Source organism: Cornus florida, unplaced genomic scaffold, assembly GCF_030987335.1.
Source record: "Cornus florida cultivar Cherokee Brave unplaced genomic scaffold, ASM3098733v1 CherokeeBrave_3.0.0_Hap2_Chr03, whole genome shotgun sequence".
NCBI classification, from domain to species: domain Eukaryota; kingdom Viridiplantae; phylum Streptophyta; class Magnoliopsida; order Cornales; family Cornaceae; genus Cornus; species Cornus florida.
In genome coordinates, this window is record NW_026775573.1 from 30,909,121 (window position 1) to 30,921,662 (window position 12,542).

The window sequence follows — 12,542 nt, forward strand, 5'->3', positions numbered from 1 at the left end:
ACCTTCGAAGATTCGGAGTTTTCTAGGATTGGCATGATACTATCGTAGGTTCATTTAGGGGTTCTCGAAGATAGCGGGACCACTCACCCATCTGACTAAGAAGGGTGTACTGTTCGTATGGGATGAACATTGTCAAAAGGTTTTGATGAGCTGAAGAGGAATTTGACTTCTACACCTGTTCTAGCTACACCATAGAGCGGGATAAAGTATATTATTTACACAGATGCTTTTTTATAGGGTTTTGGCTATGTTTTGATGCAGGAAGAGTGACCAGTTTCGTATGAGTCTCGTAAGATTAAGCCTCGTGAGGCAAACAACCTTCTGCCTCTGCTACATCATATAATTATGATTATATGACCTATCCCACCCTTTTTGAGTTAAAACAAGACCAAGGAAATCGATAGATTCCTGTTCAACATCTATCTTTGTTGGAGATAGAATAATCCCATGCTTTTTCAGTTTTTCTGAAAGGCATTTGAGATGTTTTTTATGATCTTCTCGGGTTTTAGAGAAGACAAGTATATCGTCGATGTATACTACAACAAAATCTTTAAGGTTATTAAAGATTTTATCCATCCATCGTTGATATATCTGAGGTGCAGTATTGAGACCGAATGGCATTATGGTCCACTGATAATAACCTCTGGGTGTGCTGAAAGCAGTTAATGGCTTGGATTTTTTTCTTAATTTTATTTGCCAGAAACCTGCTTTACAGTCAAACTTGCTGAAGATTTTAGCTTCGCGAGTTTGATTAATGAGAACATCTTTTCGAGGAATAAAATACCCATCAAAAATTAAATGTTCATTGAGCCTCTTATAGTTGATTACCATACGGGCTTTACCTCTTTTGACTTCACTATGGTTTCTTACCATAAAAGCAGGGCAACAATGAGGGCTTTTGGTTCGTTCAATGAGCTTCTTTTCTAGAAGATCTTGTAGTTGATCATCAAATTCATCTATATCTTTTTGAGATATATCATGGGTTTAACCCTAATGATGATCTGAGCATCCTTAAGCTGTAACCTGCAAAAACGAGGACTTCTTTTCCACAGATTTAAAGGATTTTCTGAGAAATTTTGTATTAAAATTGCATATAGCCAATGTTTTTCATTTAAGACAAAATATCATTATGTTCTCTTTTTGGTGGAGAGAAGTTAGTATCACATACAGAAGCTAAATTTTCTTGTATGGGAATTTCAACAATTGTATTATCTTTTAAAGTTAAAGAAATTATTTTTTCTTTTAACTGTAAAGGAAGATAGGTATAAATGAAATTACATCCTCAAATAAAATCACCATGCATATATGGAAACATAGTAATTTTGGAATAATAAATTTATTTTCATTTAACCAAATAGCAATGCCTTTTGCTTTAAATTGAATAACCGTATGCGGTGCTTCTGCATCGATTCCTTGAACACCTATAGGGTTCTTCATCTGTCGCCATTTATCTGCTGGGATGGCGTTGTATCTACAACAATTGGTTGTTGCTCCAGTGTCAATGAGAACACAAAGACTATATGGTTTATAGCCTTTAAAATTAAGGATACCGTTAACATAGGTATACTTTCTTTTCTTCCTTTGTGAAGGGGCAATTAAAATTTCATCACGTCCATATTGGAAGTGAAAAAACTTTGCAGATTGAATTTTATGAGTAGATCCAGGAAGGATAAGAGCATCGTGAATAAGAGGGTCTTTTCCCTTTTCAGCTCTTATAAATCTTCTTTGGAAGAGTTCGGCTGATGACTGAGCATTGGATCTTCAAGGAGGAAGTATTTTTTCCCATCCTGTTGGCTCACGAGATAGTCGTGTCGACAATAAGCGTTGAATTGGTTGAGATTTCTCTGTATTGGTTATATAAAGATTTGAACCGGATGCTTGAATAGTGGTAACAGTGGGTTCCTCTATTCGGATTTGTTTTTCAGGAGTGAGATCTATGAATAACCAATTTCTTGGTATTTCAAGATCAGTCCATTTCAAAAATTTTGGTTCAACGATTAAATTAAATGGTCGTGGCTCAAAAAGAGTGACAAGTTTTGGGTCAACTTTTTGGGTAGCAGTTTCAGGTTCTTTGGTGAGTTCATATAGAACTTTCCATTGAATTCCTAAACTTGGAGAATCATGATCCATTTTTAGGTTCAGAAGTTTGATTTTAACATGCAAAACCTTTTCAATGTTAGGATCATCAATCGCAACAAAATAGTTTGGTGTGAGTTTAAACCAAATAACATTGTTGACGAGATTGGATTGAACACCTCCAATTAAGGCATCAATTGGATTGTGGAACCTATTGTCTAAGGCTAAGACTATAATAGGTTGATCTATTCCTTTACGAAATAAAGATGTGATCTTTATTTGGACCATTCCTATGTGGATATATCTTGCTTGAGGAAACCGTTTTCTCCATCGATCCACTTTGTCTTTACATACCATTGGATGTTCTATAATCAACATTAGTATTACCATTTTAACATTATACCATCTTAAGCATTCGGCATCTAAATTTCTATGTATCTCTCTCTCCCTTGTAAAAACATTCTTAGTTTATATTTGTTTTTATTTCCACCGCACTGTTTATAATTGGTATCAGAGCTTGAACTACGAGCTTGGACTCCATTGTAAGTTTTATTTTCAGTTCTATATTACTACAGTTCTATATTGTTCCTTGTTTACTGTTATAAATCTCATATGCTTGATTACTGTTTAAAGCCCATATTTCCTGTTAATGCTTTATATGTCTGTGTGACTATTTTAAAAGCTTTTAAAGGAATCTTCGGTTTTAGGCACCTTAACATAAATCAAGAGGTCTTAAGAACCAGTAACTGTTTCTCATGGAACAATCTACCTTTATAGCATGTATCTGTAATATAGTAGGAAAAAATTCTGATAATTATGCACATGTACCACACTACGATGTGAAAGAACCCATCAATCTACATATGATTGGTGCAAGTCTTAATTTTCTAATAGATATGGTCAATGATTGGAAAACCCAATTTCAGATGATAATAAACTCTTCTTCTACAAAGATAGAAACTTCTGTAGAAGATCTTCAACAAGGATTAATCTCCTTAAATGACAAAATAGATTTGCACTCACAGCTTATTCAAATGTCCAATAACCAGGATCTAAAAGATCAGATTACCCAAATGACTATTGACTTAGAAGGATTAAAAAAGGCAAAGTTATCCGATCTTTATCCTCCTGATAAACCACCAGATCCTACGATTGATAACATCAACAGCTCCTTTCACTACCACCAAGCTAAAGGCAAAACCCCTTTTCTATGGTAATGAAGATATTAAAGTAATTCGTGAGCAACCCTCATCTAGTTATAATAAAGAAAAATTTGATCACATAGTTGATTTTATTGATTGTTTACGCCAACCATACATCAATCCTCAACTATCTCTTGATGAAAGTAACCACATCATCAATCAGATTAGAGAGACGTCTTTACAAAATGAAGATCTCCTTACGCACTTCGGATATCAATTTAATATCTCCGATAGTGATACCGAATCAGAAGAGTAAGTCAATGTTCTTACTGATTAGTCTGACGACGAAGAAACAGAATTTAATAATTCTGATGACTCCGAATCATTCGATGAAGAAATAGAAGCTGAACCCCAACCGGAATCGTCCACCATTCGTAACAGAAGAAAACGTGTTTCTGATACTATTCTAGACGAATCATTCTATGGAGACTTTCCTCAACCAGTAGAAATGTTCCCTGCTAAAAAAACATCAGCAACTCCATCAGCAGCTCCACCAGGTACTACCCCTGCTGAAACGTCGAAAGCTGAATGCAAACAACCTTCTGCCTCTGCTACATCATATAATTATGATTATATGACCTATCCCACCTCCGCTAGGAAGGATGACCTTAACAAGTACCCAATTTCTCAAAATGGTACTTATCTTGATCTTACACATATCCCGTATAAAGATCATCTCAAAACCATTGACGAATGGGCACAATCATTAGCCATTCTTGTCAATAACCAAAAAGCCACCTGGAAATGTGATCATTTTCTTGATTACATTGCAGCAACCCTACAAGGCGATGCTCTTGATTAGCTTCGACAATGGGATCAAACACCCAACGGTAAAATCCAGAAGGACGCACTTCTTAATAATTTTGATGATCTTGACGGAGTTCTCAGAGGATTCGTTAAAATTCTTAAAGAAGAACTTGTTGGACATACAGGAGAAACACTCCTTTCTGACGACGCTAATTTTGCTCTTTCTAAAATAGAATTATGCAATATCTGTCAATTTCCTGAATACATTAAAATATTTAGCAAATATTTCAGACGTCTTCCTGTTTCAAGTATGAACCATTGGTTACCCTAATTTTTCGTCAAACTTCCAAGGCTTTGGGATGAATTAACCATCAAAGGCTACCCTGACTTCCTTACTCGCATCAATCGCAACGATACCCCCGGTTTTTGAATGAACTTTATCTACCAGCTTATAAATGAAAAATGTTTAGAAGCTAAAGCCAAGAAACAAGTAAAGAATCAAATCAGCAACACTCCTGAAGGACGGCGATGCTGTGATAAGATTCTTCAAGAAACATGGAAAAACGGTTGTGCACCAAGCCGAGCTATCTCCAAAGGTTCTCCTCGTAAAAAATGCTTTAAATGGCGGAAGTGGAAGAAAGGCAAAAAGCCTATTCAGAAGAAAAAAGAAGTATGTGAAACCAAATACTTCTAAATCGAAAGGCAAAGTAGCCAAAAAGAAGAAAGAGTGCAAGTGCTACATCTGTAATGAACCTGGACACATTGCTCCTAATTGCCCCAACAAAGGCAAAAGTGCTTCAAAAATGATAAAACGAATTGACATAGAAGACCTTTGTGTTATTTTTGGCAGTGATCTCTCTGATTCAAATAACATTCTTTACAAAATATCTAGTGAATCTGAGATATCTGATAGTGACTGTGATGAAGAAGTGCACATGCTTAACTTCACATCTCCTCCAAAAGGAGAATCTTCCAACATTAAACTCAATAATGTTGTTGGAGAAGAAATCTAGTTTACGAATGAACAACTCATTCAATTTGCTAAACTCCAAAAGCTAAAGAAAGAAGAAGTCTACAAGACCTCAGTGTTCTCACAAATCCTTCAAAACTTAAATGTTCATTAAGCCTCTTATAGTTGATTACCATACGGGCTTTATAGCATGCTACGAATTCGGCCTCCATAGTGGAAGAAGCAACTAGTAATTGTTATTGACTCTTTCATGAAATAGGCCCCTTTATTAGAAAAAAAACATATCCAAAAGAGACTTTCAGGTATTCGTGCATCCAACATAGTCAAAATCTAAATAACCAATAACTTCAAGGTTATCTGTCATTTTGTATATAAGCATGTAGTCTTTAGTTCTTTGCAATAACGCAACATTTTCTTGACTGTTTTTCAATGATCAATACCTGAATTACTTTGGTATCGACCAAGCATACCTACCACATATACTAGATCAGAGTACAAATTGAGAATACATAATACTCCTAACTGCAAAAGCATACGAAATTCCCTTCATTTGTTCCCTTTCAATATCATTTTTGGGACATTAGAATTCACCAAATTTGTCACCTTTGACAATAGGGGCAACAGTATTAGAATAATGTTGTATGTTGAATCTTTTAAGAACCTTTTCAATAAAAACTTGTTGGGATAATCCTAAAAGATCGTGAGACCTATCTCGGTGAATTTCAATACCAATAACAAATGATGTTTCACCCAGATCTTTCATATCAAAATTCCTTGATAGGAATTGTTTTGTCTCATGTATCATTCCCATATTATTGTTGGAAATCAATATATCATCAACATATAACTCTATAATGTAGATCTTACTCCTACTTATCTTAAGGTATATACATGAATCCACTAGATTCTCCTTGAAATCAAAGTTGGTTAAAACTTCATGGAACGTAAGATACCATTGTCGAGAAGCCTGCTTTAGACTATAGATGGACTTTTTAAGCATACACACCTTGTAAGTCTTGCCTTTATCCTGAAAACCTTCAGGTTGGTTCATATAGACCACTTCATGCAAGTCATCATTTAAGAAGGTTGTTTTGACGTCCATCTGATGTAACTCTAGATTATAATGAGCTACTAATGCCATGACTATTCAAAGGGAGTCCTTCTTGGAAACATGAGAAAATGTTTCCTTATAATCAATCCATTCTTTTTGAGTGTATTCTTTAGCAACTAATCTGGCCTTGTATATTTCAATATTGCCTTTAGAATCACATTTGGTTTTAAAAATCCACTTGCAACCAACAGTTTTGGATCTTTCAGGCAATTCTACAAGATCCCAGACTTTGTTATCCTTCATAGATTTCAACTCTTCATTTATGGCATTAAGCCATAGAGTTAATTTATCGCTACTTATGGTTTGAGCATAAGAAATGAGATCATTTTCCAAGCCAATATCACAATCACACTCATTTAAATAAATTTCATAGTCATTCGATATAGTAGGCCTTCTTTCTCTTTGGGATCTGCGTAAAGGAACTTCTACAATTGGAGTAGATTCCTTAATCTGTGTTTCTTTAGCACCACAATTTTCCGTAATAGGTGTATGTGTCACCTTATCTTAGACCACCTATAATGGCATAAGAATCCGATCTTCCTCAAAGAAAAATTTTCTAGGCTCATTTCTCCCACTAATATCCCCATTTTCTAAAAACACAATATGTCTAGTTTCAACAATTTGAGCACAATAAGTAGGACAATAAAATCTAAGACTTTTTAATCGTTTTGGATAACCAATGAAATAATAACTTATAGTTCTAGAGTCCAATTTCTTTAATTGTGGGTTGAATATTTTAGCTTCTGTTGGACATCCCTAAATACGAAAATAGTTTAAAGTTGGTTTCTTATTAACTCATAACTCATAAGGAGTTTTAGACACAACCTTACTAGGAACCCGATTTAAAATATGCACAGCAGTCCTCAAAGCTTCACCCCACAAAAAATTAAGGTAAAGAGAAATTACATATCATGCTTCTCACCATTTCCATTAGAGTACGGTTTTGAGGCTCGGCAACACCATTTTGTTCAAGTGTACTTTGCATTACATATTTTGTAACAATACCGTTCTCTTTCAAATATAAGGCAAAAGGACTCGGATTTTGACCCGACTCAGTGAATCTACCATAATATTCACTGCCTCTATCGGATCTCACGCTTTTAATCCGTCTGTCAAGTTGATTTTCAACTTCAGCTTTATAGATTTTGAAAATATCAAGTGACTTAGAATTTTCACAAATAAGATACAAATAAGTATACCTAGAAAAGTCATCAATAAACATAATGAAATATTTATGTCCATTAATGGTTGAGAATGGAAAGGTCCACATATATCAATATGAATTCTATCTAACAATTCTGTGGTCCTTGAAGCACCCTTTTTCTTAATCTTTGTGTACTTCTCTTTTATGCAATCCACACAAGTACCGAAATCAGAGAAATCAAGTGAATCAAGAATTTCGTCTTTAACAAGACGTGCCATCCTTTCTCTTGATATGTGGCCTAGACGTTTATGCCACAACATGGATGAATTCTCATTTACTTGATTTCTCTTTTTCTTGGTAACATCATTCACATTAAAGGATAAAAGAGACTATGAATAATTTGAATCTAAATTCAATGAATAAATATTACCTTGTAGGGTACCAAAGCCAACCAAATGAGAATTATAGAATAAGAAACTCTGTTATTTCCGAACTTTAATTCATAACTATAAGAATTAAGTTTCAGAACTGAAAAAAAGGTTTTTAGTAAATACAAGAACGCAAAGTGTATCTATTAAATCCATAATGAAACTAGTGTCCAAAATTAAACGTAGAGTCCAATGGCCTCAACATCTATTTCTATTCCATTTCCAATGGCTCACTTTCCTTTATTTAGTTTATTGTATCCCTGCATAGAATTTGTTATGTGAATACTTGCAATAGTATCAATCCACCAAGTGTTTCGTGGAACATCAATAAAGTAGAATTCATAAGACACAAAGCATTAGGTTTTACCTTTTTTTTCAAACCAAGACTTAAAACCCTGACAATTTTTTCTCATATGACCTTTCTTATGACAGAAATGGCAACACATCTTATTATCTTCCTTTTGGACTTGGTGAGCACAGTATTAACATGTGTAGTTTTCTTACCTTTACCTTTCTTGAACTTCCTTCTACTTGGACCCCAATGGTGAGGTGAGCCATATTGGGTGTTTCAATTTTGAGCCTCTCTTCTTCTTGAACACACACGGCAATCAACTTGCTCATCTTCCACTTCTCTTTCTGCATATTATAATTAATTTTAAATGGACCAAATTGGGTAGGAAAATAACTCATAATGAAGTGAACGAGAAATCCTTCATAGATTTCCATGTCCATTCCTTTCAATTGAGAGACCATATCATTCATCTTCATGATATGCTCATGAACACCACTTTGACCATCATATTTCATTGTCATCATTAGAGTGCTAGCAATAGATTTAGAAATACCTAAAAATTGTTCTTCAACTGATTTCATATAGCTCATTGCATTATCAGAGTCAGAAATGGCACCTTTAATTGCAGGTATAATTGAGCTTTTCATAATCATTAGACTCATGTAATTAAAGCACTTCCATTTTTCATATAAAGTCTTTTGTTCTATAGTATTTTTAATCAGTAGGCTTTATGGGTGCAGGCACCCGTAATGCATAGTTTAAATCTATACAATCGAGAACAATTCTAATATGTTCCTTTCATTTCTTAAAATTTGATCCACTTAAAGCCTCAATACCAGACAAGTAACTGGTAATTGTAGTAGGATTCATAACTGTAAAGAAATAATCTAATTAACAATATTTCTTGCATGCAAATTAACACCACACCTTCAATAAATCTAACTAGAATCATAAGTAGTTAGATATTATAAAATTAATAGTTTCACCCATATCTTTATAAGAAACCAATAATATAATTGTAATTCTTTCGTTGGGCCGAACTAAAATATATTATTAATATATTTACAAAAAAAAAAGAAAAAAAAAAGTGTAAGACATTAGAATCATCCTTACCTATGTCACCATATAAATGAGGTTGGTAAAGATCTAATACATAGCATATTCCTAATAGAATTATATCACCGTTGGGCAGAAAAACTCCAATATACTTTACATTAATCATAACATTCATTTAACCATAGTGATCCTCCGTTGGGCTGATCATATCTTTATATGGTTTAATTATTTCACAATGTCCAACTATTCATAGCATTAACCCTCCGTTGGGCTTATTAACACTATTTCAAAATTGAACACTTCATAATGTGAATAAAAAACAATTTTGTAATATATAGTCATCAATATTGAGCATTAATTGGTTTATACATAATCAATCATCAAAATAATCTATAGAGATACTCCAGAAATTCATATAAGTTTCATGCACCAAAATTGAGAACTATGGCTCTGATACCACTTGTTAGAAACATTAAGATATACTTTAACAATAATTGCCCACTAGGATTCAACTTTGATGCACAAAAACACCATGTATTATAAAATTATAAGTAGTATATATCTTACCTTGATCCATTATGAGTAAGAGAATTTGAACCTTAGTTATTAATGCTATTGAACTTCATGTTGAGCCAAAAGATAGGTTTCGTCTATTCTGAATGTTGTGTAAACATATAAGATCTTCAAACCACTTCTCTCTCTATAGTTAATAGGTACTAAATGTGGTGTAAAGATATAAGATCTTCAAACCACTTCTCTTTCTATAGTTAATGAGTACTAAATGTGGTATTTTATTTCATAAAATCACGTAATGAGATAGTATGGTTTGAGACCTTTATACATAATATTAGTCTTAGGGCCTATTTGATTTCCCAATTCAGCGCTGAATGTAAAAGACGGTAAGTGATTTTTAAAAATAAGCGTGTTTGATAAAATTTTAGGACACCGCTTAATATGGTAATTACCGCTTAAAAGAGGCCACAATTTTAAGCGTTGGAAATGTTGCTTATAGCTTATTGCAGAACACGGTAAGTGGTTGAGTTTAAAAAATAAATTTCTAATGACTACTCTACCCTCATATAATTGCATTATCTCTTTTAGGGTTTCTATCTACGATTTCTCTAGGGCCTCTCTACAATTTCTTTAGACTCCTCTATGTGATTTCTCTTGCGTCTGAAATAAGGTGAGTTCTTTCCTTTGAAAAACTCTTCTATATATATTTTGTTGGTTGTATTTTATTATTAGTTTTTGTTACTTTTGTAAAATCTAATTAATTTGTGTAAAACATTAATCACAAATTATCATAAATTCCTAAATCTTAGAACTTCAATTAATTTCACATCCTTATAATGCATAACTAAATATAGTTAGATATACATATCTCGATTCATGATATCAAACCTTGTTGAGATTAAATCCAATGTCCAGATCATTTAAGCACGAACCAATCTGCAACTCTGATCAACAGGCAAAGGTGGAAACTAGTTTCTCTCTCTTGGCCTTTCGCACACAATAACCTTTTACGTGTTGTCTCAATAATTGTACATAATTGATGGAGTATATGCACTTTTATAAAGGCAGAGAGAGGACCAGTTTTCCTTTTAGTAACATAATTATATTTTCCATCAAAGTAAGGAATTAGAAGGAAAACACTTCTCCAATAAGTAATTACCAAAAGGTAATTATAAATTGAACAAGAATAATTTAAAATTATATCTATTTACTTAACCACCAAGTAATATGTCACATGTCCAAATCATGTGGGCCACAATTAAATAAATAATCTTACATTCTCCTACTTGGCACATATGATAACTTTTGTAGTGGTTTAGTAAAATAGTCATTAGTGTGCACCATAAATCAAATTAAGATATTAATATGGTCATCATAAATGCCATGATGAACAAACTACTAATGTGAGTCATGGCGGTTGTATGTCACTAAATGACACAGTCCCTTCCATGTACTACAACACTAGTAACCCATTTAACATAGTCTATAAGTAAGAAGAAATTATAAAGGTCTAGCAATAATGTCTTTTCTAAGACTATTCCTGTAATACCCCTAGTTTTCAAAAGGATAAAATGGGGATTTAATTTTGATTTTTATTGTATCTAAGTGACTTATGTACTTATTTGACTAATTGTGTTTATTGTATTTGTTTAAATTAATTGATTGATTAATTGTGTGTTTAAATTAATATTGTTTAAGTGTGTTTTATTTTATTATTCATTTGACTTGAAATTGTATGTGTGTTTCTGTGTGGTTTTTAGTCATAATTATTTATTTATTTTTCCTTAATTATGTTTAAGGGTAATTAATTAATTAGTTAGTTAATTTTATTCCAGATATATGTATAGTGAACGTAACTGTTGTGGTCACTTGTTTATTACCATGTTGGGTGATAATTAGGTTTAGGGTGTTATGATTAATAATTGAGTAGCCGACTTGTAGTTGGGCTGGACTTAGGGTTAGGATTACTGGATTTGGGATTAGGGTTTCAGAGGAGTCTATATATATAACGATATATGTTGCAAGGGTTTTTGGGAGAAAACCCTATTCACGTAGGGGTAATTTAAGAGGAAAAACAGAGATACATAGAGAGGGTTGTATACACTTCAATGTGTATATTCTTGTGTAGTCTGCAAGGGTTAAAGTAAAACATTATTCACGTAGTATTAATCTATGAAGCTAAGGAGGACGAACAGAGGAATGGAACAATGGTCAGAGGTGGGAGCAGTATACGAGAATTCTGAAACTTAGAGACGATGCTGCTGTAAGGTTTCAAAACGAAATCTAAAGGCAAGTTTCAGACTATCTCTTTCCTGTAAACTTGTGTTCTGTGCATTCTTTATAGTCTCCAGGGTTAATTCAACTTTAAAACTAATGGTTGATGCATGTGTAACGGACTGTAATTTGTTGTGCATAAGGAACTGGATTTGGTTTTCTGCATACTATGTTTGTGTATGAATTGAGACTTTTGTAAATTAATTTATATTGGAAGATGAAGAGTTTCTAGGACTTTAGGAACTTAGATGGAACGCTAGGAATGTAATTAAACTTTAAAACGATTATTTATGCATAATGAACCAAGCTGAAATCTATTTTTATGTTTTTATGTTTTCGAAATTGTTCTTTGCTTGAACTGCTGCGACAAGGATTTAAGCTTCTATAAATCAAATCCTAAGGGGATGTGAGGAGGTTCTAGGACTTTGTGGATGTATATTGAACTCTAGGAAGTTTAAAAAAAAACTGTATCAAAGGTGGGACGGATGGTTGGAATAGCGCCGGAAGCAAAGACGAAGGTCAGAGACGAAGGAGCAGGCTCTCAAGGAGAGAGAGCCGGCTCCCTAAGTGAGGGAGATGGCTCCCAAGCAAGTAGAGCCGGCTCTCCATGAGGGAAAGCCGGCTTGGGGGAGCCGGCTCCCTTGAACAGATACCCCTTCGGGGGTATTTTCGGCATTTTTCTGCCTTTGGGGCCTTAAACGAAATTTCTGGAAAATAAAAGGGGGTTCT